This window comes from Nannobrachium achirus (genome assembly GCF_963921795.1).
Source record: "Nannobrachium achirus genome assembly, chromosome: 20".
Classification (NCBI taxonomy): domain Eukaryota; kingdom Metazoa; phylum Chordata; class Actinopteri; order Myctophiformes; family Myctophidae; genus Nannobrachium; species Nannobrachium achirus.
The window spans coordinates 13,815,651-13,826,074 of NC_137827.1; positions in this window are offsets into that span (position 1 = coordinate 13,815,651).

Genomic DNA, 10,424 nt, shown 5'->3' on the forward strand with positions numbered 1-10,424 from the left:
GGGCAGATGTTTAAACATCAGCGCAGATGTTTGATGATGTGGTAACAGTTGGGTCCTCAGGGCAGATGTTGTGTGGCTTTGATTGCTACTGATCTCTATGGAGACATGATGTGGGATGGTGAAAGGTTACTTGCACTATACCTAAGTAAAGTAGAGTATTTTTTAAGTATACAGTATTGTTGTATAATTGGGTTATAGGTTGAGCCATGTCCCCACTAGTTAGACAAACATGAGAGAGAGAGAGAGAGAGAGAGAGAGAGAGAGAGAGAGAGAGAGAGAGAGAGAGAGAGAGAGAGAGAGAGAGGCACACACACACACACACACACACACACACACACACACACACACACACACACACACACAGACAGACAGACAGACAGACAGACAGACAGACAGACAGACAGACAGACAGACAGACAGACAGAGGAGAGAGGGAGAGATCTGGGTTTAAAGCAGGGGCATGCAGAGAATGTTAGAGAGGCAGGGGCTGACATTTCTAAAAGGGCCTTTTGGTGAAAACATCGAAACTAGCAGACCTCCAAGCTCACAATGTGTCGCAGCACGACGCGTTGTGAGCTTGGAGGTCGGCTATTTTCGGTGCTTGATACCACACTGAACTAAGCAGTGAATACTGGAGATATGTCGGTGTAACGGCATGAATTGCTACACAGAGAAGGCAATTCTTTCAACTTAAGATGCTGCCTTCAAGTTCAGGAGAGTTTGGACAAGGCAAATCAATTGAATGCTTCCTTCAGGTATGGCATGGAAAGAAGGGCATTTGTATTTATTTCACCACAGTAAAAACTGCATTCATGGTCTGGAGAGGGCACTTTTTTTACAGACGGATAAAAGGGCCGGGGCTCAAGCCCCCTTTGATGTCTATGTGTGCACGTGCCTGGTTTAAAGCGAGTCTCTGTCGTTCATTGGTCGGCCCAGAGCAGCAGTTCTGCGTGGCTCTGTATAACAGGGAGACATCAAACTGTGAACGCTAACAGCCTGGCCTGTTCATATTTTCTGTTGACAGTTTTTTGAATCGCGGCAGCCACGGAGAGAGAAAAAATATGCCTTTTATATTTTTTCCTTAATATGTTTCCACTCGCAATGAAAGCCAGATTTGTGTCCCTAAATATGCAGCAAAGAAGTTTGTCATGCGGATTTCAAGGCCGGCCCAATTGCAGTGAAACCCAAAACAAACTGATACCAATTCTCTCTTTCAGATGAAAGAGCTTATATATATGCCACAAGTTTTATGTCTTTGTGTGACATGGGCACACGTAGCATTTTGATGAGGATCTCACTCTGTCTGGTAAAGTAGTCTAAAGCAAGAACAGACTTTTGATAACCTAGATATAGCAGCTAGTAAGCTATAAGTAGAGATACATATATAAGAGATATATAAGAGACACATACAGCATTTTTCAACAAAGAGGTTTGTTGTAGAGCAGGGGTCTTCAACAGGGGGTCCAGGACCCCTAGGGGGTCCTCAGAGTTACCACAGGGGTCCTGCAAATCTTTGTATGATAGAAGCTTTTTTTCTCCTTTTTTATATTAACCACTTGAACCCTAGTGTCCCTATTCTGAGAACTTTAGCCAAAAATAGCCGATCTACAAGCTCACAACGCCTCGCGCTGCGAGGCGTTGTGAGCTTGTAGATCGGCTATTTTCGGCAAAGAGGTTTGTTTTGGAGTAGAAAAAGAGCAGACTAAGTTCAGAGTGAAAGGTCAAGTTTATTAAGTATTGACGGTTCAAGTGGTTAAATATCTGAAAACACACATTGACATGAATCCAAAATACACTGATGATTGACTGTGCAGGTCAAACTATATGGAATCTGGGGGTCCCTGCTTCATATCTCTCTCAGCTAAGGGGTCCTTGGCCTGAAAACGTTGAAGACCCCTGTTGTAGAGGGGAACAGAAGGGCGCTTAGTATAGACCCCTGAGGGACTCCCTCTGGGGGTTTAACCCGCTTAAACCCCAGCATTCGTATTGTGGGGAGAATAGCAGATCAACAAGCTCACAACGCATCAGAGCTTACATTGTCTATCGCTATTTTTGGCCAAAACTTTCCCCACAATAACATAATACAGAAAGGACACTAGTAAAGATCCCTGAGGGACTCCACTCAACCATGCAGGGTTTAAGTGGTTTGAGTTGCAGCATGTAATCACTGTCGGGCAGAAACCTCGTATCTCCAAGTTTCACATTTGTAGGATTTTGCTTCATCATACAAGACTGTCCCACAAAACTAGCGAAAATAGCAGATCTACAAGCATACAATGCCCCGCGTTGCAAGGCGGTGTGTGCTTGAATCGGCTACTTTCACTATTTAAAATCATTTTCAAAACGATAAATACAAAACGAATGGTTTTGGACATACAAGGTTTCCACCCGACAACGACGATGTAATCAAAGATTCTTTCTGAAAACTATACCTCCCTTTCTCATTCTCTCTCTCACACACATCCTCTCTCTCTCTCTCTCTCTCTCTCTCTCTCTCTCTCTCTCTCACATCCTCCTTCTCTCTCTCTCTCTCTCTCTCTCTCTCTCTGTAAAAAGAGCTACAGTATAGCTAATTCAACAGAAATTCAGCAGCAAGCAACACTCTGGCTAGACAAGTCACCCTGCTAAGTGTAACAATTAGAACGTCCCCTCTTGCACACGAGACGTGTTCGTAAAGGTCACAAGCAATTACTCCAGCCTGGTTAAAAGCTGGCATGTCTCACATGGCACCACAACGGCAAGGCTCTCATTAGGCGTAGTTCTGCAACCCAGAGTGGGTTCTCGGGCTATAAAAGCAAGCAGTGAGCTCTGAGCTCGCCACCTTCTAAGAAGGGTCTTAATGGGACTGTACAAAGAAACTACACATCACTGGGGACCAGATATATAGGACTATATGGACTAACATTTTATTTTGTATATTAGCAGAGCAGAGGAGAAGGGGGGGGGGAGGGGGGGGGGCATGCCTGCTTGACCGGATGAACTGGTCATAAGGAGTTTTTACCCACAAAGCTGTGGGATTTGAAAGTTAAAGTTGTGGATTGTGTTTTTTGTAGATAGCAAAAAAAAAAAGGAACGTAATTCCATTGAGACACTGTCTTCCGTGTAATGCTTCTTAGCATATTGATTGGGATTATTTAGTCAGATTAATGAAGACCAATATAGGTGCTATACATATTGGTTTAGTTGCATTTACTGTATACAGCATTGGTTTTCAAAGTGGGGTCCTTGGGGTGCAGAAATATTAGTTAATGTAGCATCACATAACTTTGTATCCTTTGGCTATTCAAAAATAGAAGATATATAAGCTCAGAGTTTGTGGGCAAATGGGGGTCCCCTGCATGGTACAACATTTTTTCAAATGGGGGTCCGTGGCCAAATATATATCAATTTGGGGGACCTTGGTATACAAGACCTACCAAAAGAAACTGGGACCAGAATTAAGGCACCCGTTGGTGCAAACTACACAAACAGTGATTTTAGCCTATATACGCAACACCAGGGTTATTGAAGTCCTTGTAGAAATCTAGCGAAAATAAGACTTCATAAGCATGCTCTGTTCCATACTCCTAGCCCAGTGGTGTAAAATAAATGTAATAACTACATTTACTCAAGTACAGTACTTAAGTACAATTTGAGGGAATTGTACTTTACTTGAGTGTTTCCAATTTCCAATATAGATTTTATAAATTTCCTTTTACTTCTACCCCACTACATCTCGGATACAAATATAAAACTTTTACTCCGCTACAATTATTTGAAAAGTTTAGTTACTTGTTACTTTGCAGTTATAAATTATTGCGACCGAAGGAGAAACCATGAGAAATGTCATAGCTTGTCTGCGTGTAGACATGAATTCATTTTTACAGTCTATGGGTTGGTTCCCTTGACACATCACTGTGACATCACAGGTGATATCACAGGTGACATCACATATGTAAAAAGTCCATATATGGGTATTCCCCAGAATCCCTTTTATGCCAATATATGAAGATCTCTGATGTCATCGATATACATCACTGGCCAGATGGCCAAGACATGGTCCATATCTGTGTGGCTGCATGGAACAGATAGGGATCTCCATGTATTGGCATAAAATATATTGTATGTTGTGATGTCATGGGAACAACTCTAACAGAATCCCTTTTATGCCCATATATGGAGATCCCCGTTGTCATCAATATCAAGCCCATATCTAACAGGACTTCATATGGGAATGCCCATATAGGAGGAAGACAGCCCATATCTGTGCGGCTGGTTCAGATGCCCTGAGGCGTCTTACTAGTAATATTATAAAACACACATTAATTACTTAAGCCTATTTTATACCTTGGCTATATTGAATTCCAGACTTTTACTTGCAACAGCACATTTCTGCATTGCAGTATTGATTCTTGTACTGATGTAAAATACGCAAGTACTCTTTCCACCACTGTCCTATAGCCCTACAGTGATCCGTGTGCTAAATACACACAATCTGGACCCTGCCTAATAATTTCCATACAAAGAAATGAGATCACAAGACTCACAAACACTAAATCAAGCCGTAGGCACAACGAGCCTTCAATAAATCACCATGGACCATCCATCCAGTTGGGAGGGGGACGCAAATTGAAACCATATCAAAAAATATATTGTATGGCTGCAGGGGTGTCGCACCAAGTTCTGGGCCCTGGGTGCAAGGATTCACTGCGTTATTTTGTGCTTTAAATATTGAAAAATAGCAGATATACAAGCTCACAGCGCGGCACCGAGTGCCGCGCTGTGAGCTTGTAGATCTGCTATTCTTGAAAAATCTTGAAAATGTCTTTGAAGGTTTTTTGAAAAACCTATGTTTCTATGTCAGTGGTGCTCAAACTTTTTCACGTGAAGGACCCCCAAAATTATATGTATTTGGCCACGGACCCCCATCTCAAAATATTTAGTTCCAGGGACCCCCCAGAATCAAAATATGAGTTACAAAAGTTTGCTTAAAGAATACATATATTCAAAGATTTGCACACATTTTCATGACTTTTATACAGATATACTTTTATACAGCTATACAAGCTCGCAGCGTGGCACCGAGTGCCACGCCGCAAGCTTGTATATCTGCTATTTTTCAATAGATAAACTAAAGTATAAAATAATTAAGGCCCCTCCACCTTGGGCCCGGGCCCTAGTAACTCAGTCCCACTCAACCCCCCCTCTTGTGACACCCCTGATGGATGCTGCTGGCTTTCTGTTGAGAGACACATGTGAAAGATATTCCACATTGATCCTGCAAACCCAATCAGAGATAATAGCAGCACATGATCCAAGGACTGTCTGTGGAGCCTTGTTTCGTCATGCTGAACATTAATGACGTTAGATTAGGTGGATGAGAAGATTATTCACTGCCAAGAAGTCAGTAGTCAGCTACAGACGTCAGTGGAGTTGCGGAGCATGTGAAGAACAACTTGGGCCCATGTTTGTTTCCTGTACTGACATTCAAACTTGGACCCTTATGGATTATGGCTCGCACGTCCACACACGCACGCACGCACACACGCACACACGCGCACACACGCACACACACACACACACACACACACACACACACACACACACACACACACACACACACACACACACACACACACACACACACACACACACACACACACACACTCTCTCTCTCTCTCTCTATTATGACAGTGGTTTTCAAAGTGGGGTCTTGGGGCTCGAGGGTTTCCAGCGACAGATTCTTGATCAACTGAATACACAGGACCACAAAGGAAACTAACTGCACATTTGTACTCTATGCAAACTGTTAATAAAGTACTCATTCATTCATTCATTCATTCATTCAATCAATCAACCAATCAATCAAACTCCCAATGCCAATTAAACTATAATTCAATTCACTTATATCATCATAATATACCTTGTATGTCAAATGGCAGGATCATTTGAAATCGCCAGCTCCAAGTATATTATCTGCCCTTCACACAGTAATTTATCAATTTGCAAATCAGAGAGTCCAGAGAGAGTGTAGCCTACAAATGTAACCGAATGGCGTTACATTTGCATGCATGCTCCCTGCCTGGTGAGTTAAATGGACTTTACAGTTCATTTTATTTTACAGTGTCTGTCTCTCTCACACTCGCGCGCACACGCACATCCGTCAGTCCTACATCCCGACGTATAGCCAGAAAACGGAAACCTGATGTTAAGGATCTCAATGCAAAAAAAAGAAAGGAAGAAAAAACAACAAAAAAAGTCAGAAACAATGGCCTTTATAAAGCGGATGAGTCTTCTTTGATGACACTTAACACCACGATCAATATTTACCGACTGGGGTCGCTGCACCTTGCAGTAGTCAGGTCACGTGACACGGAGAACGGGTGGGTTTAGTTTTTAGACCACAACTAGGCCTACACCTGAGACCACACAGACCAGGGACATAAAACTATAATAGCATAAAAATCCCTCTGATATAATAATTCAAGACTTTAATTACGATTTTACTGGGTTGTCTAGGGGCCTAATCTGAGCACGTGTCGGTGCTTTTACAATTCCGCATAGGCCTAAATAAAAGAAAGTAGTCTATTATACTGCGAAAATACTACCGAGATAAATAATACTATATTATATATATATATATATATATATATATATATATATATATATATATATATATTCCGTAAACTACGTAGGCTACACAAAGCATGAAATATAGGCTATATGTCGACGTCGGGCAACATATATGTAACTTTCTGTGTTTTTTCATAAATGAACGCCTACTTGATCATTACTACAGCGTCCACACAAAACTATCAAAATAGCAGATTGTTTTTGTTTGTTTGTTTTGTTTTCAGTTAGGAATTAATGCCGTTCTTTATCACATAATAAGAGTTGTCACACCAATTGTGTTGTGAGCTTATAGATCAGCTATTTTAACAAATTTAGTTTTTATTTGTTTTAATAATAATATAGGCCACTGTATATATTTTAAAGGAACGGGTTTGGATATAATAGACAGACGCTGATGCTGCGGCTGGATGCCAATCAGGCTAACTAACTAATATTGGCCCGTGTTAATGGTGCGTTAAAACACACACACACACACACACACACACACACACACACACACACACACACACACACACACACACACACACACACACACACACACACACACACACACACACACACACAACGGTGTGTGCGTGTGCGCGTGCGTGCGTGCGTGCATGAGGAGGACAAGTGTACTCCATTGAAAGTGAGTGGACTCTGGTGCGCATCAAGCCGCAACAAGTCAGCCTCACGAGTAATGATGCGGAACTGCAAAGGTGACCTGTCAACACACATGCACGCGCGCGCGCACACACCGACCGACGCACTGTGGTGGCACATTGTGGAAGAACCCGTCCTTCGAGTCAATATAGAAATACAAACCCAGGCAGCGGCTATGGATGCACATTACCTCTCTATCCTGCATGGGGGAAACATTCGCCGAAAATAACCGATCTCCAAGCTCACGACACATTGCGAGCTTATAGGCTTATAGTAGGCCTATATCTGTTATCAGTTATACACCTGTTAAGAGATTTGAAAAAACTGGTACAAGGTCAACTAAAAAGGATAAAGACCACAAGAAAGCGTTTGTGCTCGTTTCAATTTGGGTCACTTTTTTCTTTCGGTTCGGGTGTCCCTTATCAAACGTGTGTATCGGGTGCAGGGCCGGATTTACCATTGGGCAAGGGTGGGCACGTGCCCAGGGGCCTCAGGGGGGTGGGGGGCCTCCAAAAAAAAAAAAAAATTTTTTTTTTTTTTTTTTTCAAAAATATTTTTTGGACCCCAAAAAATTTAGTAGGCATGATCGCGAAATTCCATGTTTAACCCCCATACCAACCCCATCTTTCAAACATGGCAGCCACGTTTGTTTACATTTCAAGAAAACATAATGGCTGCTAGCTCATGAATGCCTGAACGGATTTCCATTCAGATTTTTTTGTTTGAAAGCTGTGAACAGTGTGCACACATGTGGTGCATGATCTAGGCATGGGGGTGCATGATCCATGCACTATTAATTACATGGAAGTCTATGGAGAGGGAGGCGGTGTGGAACTTGGAAGCCATTTTGAAAAGACCCTGAATGAGTTAATGATGACATTTTAAAGTATTGCTATCCAAATAAAGTGATATTTGTGTTTAGTTACTGTGCATTTTGTTTTATTATGGTAATAACATTGAGAGCTTCTGCTCTGCTCGCCGCACTGCATGTAGTTGCTCTGAAAGCTTAGTGCAGTCTAAAGCCCGCCCACTCTATGTATCCGGTACTTCGCGTGTGCGGTACTTCGCGTGTGCGGTACTTCACGCGCGCACAAGGGCCTCTTTATTTCCCCTTGCCCAGGGGCCTCATGTCATATAAATCCGGCACTGATCGGGTGCCCTTATTGCCGAAAAGATCGACATGTTAGGCTATAACAGGCCCATGCGCCTATAAGCCTCATCATCGTTGTTTTGAGAGCTTTATCTGTTCTTGTCGGCAAGCGACACAGTTGTAGCACGGAATAATAGCGTAGAAGTGAGGCTTTAATCGCGTATATAGGCTATACTTTGGCCTTTAGCGATCCTCTATAGCTTTGGCTTGCTTGTCTGAGACAGCAGCCACATCTTTATAGGATGTGCGAGTGAATGCAGGAGGTTTTGCTCATGCTATGTCACAGTGATTGGAGGACATTGTATAATATGCTGTCCGGATCAACAATAGGCTAATATCCACGAAAGTGCACGAATAAGAACCATCCAAAATAAGATTTCCTTTGGCTTTTGATTAGCCTATTATTAGACTTATAGTTTCACATTTCTCTCTCAACTTCTGTTTGCACAAGCGATTATGTATTTACTACAAATTTAGTGTAGTTAAATTAAATTGCATGTAGGCTATATGAACAGACATAATATAAGGTTAGGATCATTCAATACGAGTAAAAGCAACCGATGCATGGAATAAACATAGTGTAGGCTAATTAGAGCAACATGTAAATATATGAATGGAGAAAAGGAGGGTTGAAAGAAAGAAAGAAATAAAGAAAGAAAGAAAATAGGTTATGCTTACAGGCAAGATATATTTCTCATTTCGGGGGAAAAACAAGACAAAAACGAAAAGCTATAATAGGCCTACTTTCCTCAGACTTAGATATCAGTGCTGTGTATATTCACGTCACGCTGTAAAATGACCATCCGAAATTAAATACCAACACGTACCTATCAACGCTTATCTTTAAATTAGCCTATATATTCGTAGGCCAGAATATTTTTTAAACGTTTAATAAAAGTAAGATCACATAGCATATATTCATAACAATAGCAGCTTATTCGTTTGCGTTATATCACCAAAATAGCTTTACATTTTATGTTTACAAAAAAATAGTTTACATATAGCTTATAGGCTGTGCAAAGTATCTAAAACCTGCGTGGGCCTTAAAATGCAAGAGCACAATATGTGACATACTATTAGGCTAAGGGCGTGAGTCGTTCAATTATAGCATATTAATTAAGGCATGACCAACAAGGAGATATAGCCTAATTTGAATTAATTAAATTCTGATGGAACGGTATAGGCTTAAATAATGACAAACGGCTCAATATCTATCCCATAATGTTTTAATATAAATGTAAGGAACATGTATTGTCAGAATAGGTGCTATATGTTATAGGCTAGGCCTGTTGTGAGATCAAACGACATGGCTCAAACATAACGATAACAGGCAGGCCAATAAAAAAGAAGAAGAATCATTAATTATACAGTGAAGACACATAATGTGCCAAAACCTGCATGTAATTCCTATATTGTCCAGATGAGGGGTGTTTAGAGACCCCGGTGAGGAGGGAGAGAGAGAGAGAGAGAGAGAGAGAGAGAGAGAGAGAGAGAGAGAGAGAGAGAGAGAGAGAGAGAGAGAGAGAGAGAGAGAGAGAGAGATAATAAAATGTGTGTTCAGTATGATCTTAAACTCAATCTTCCTGCTCTCATGTATGTCGCCAATAGAATCTCCTGCCGGGTGGGAAACCTTGTATGTCCAAAACAGATCCCTTTTCATAATTATTGTTTTTTATTAAAAAAAATTAAGCATTTTAAAATAGTGAAAATATACGATCTACAAGCTTGAACATCTGTTATTTTCCACTAGTGCGACACTCTTATATGATGAAGTATAAGCCATAATAGAGCATGATGTGGGGAAAGCTTTTGCAGAAATGAGCAGATCGACAATGCATCACTATTAGCGCCATGATGCAGGCGTTTGTTGTGAGCTTGTCGATCTCCCATTTCCAGCCAAAGAAAGAAAGCCTTCCCCCCCATAATAACAGAAAAGACACCGAGGAACATGACAAGTTGTAAAGCTGTATGTATGAGGTTCCAGACGCTATAGTAGGCCTATATCCTAGCCTAGGCCTAT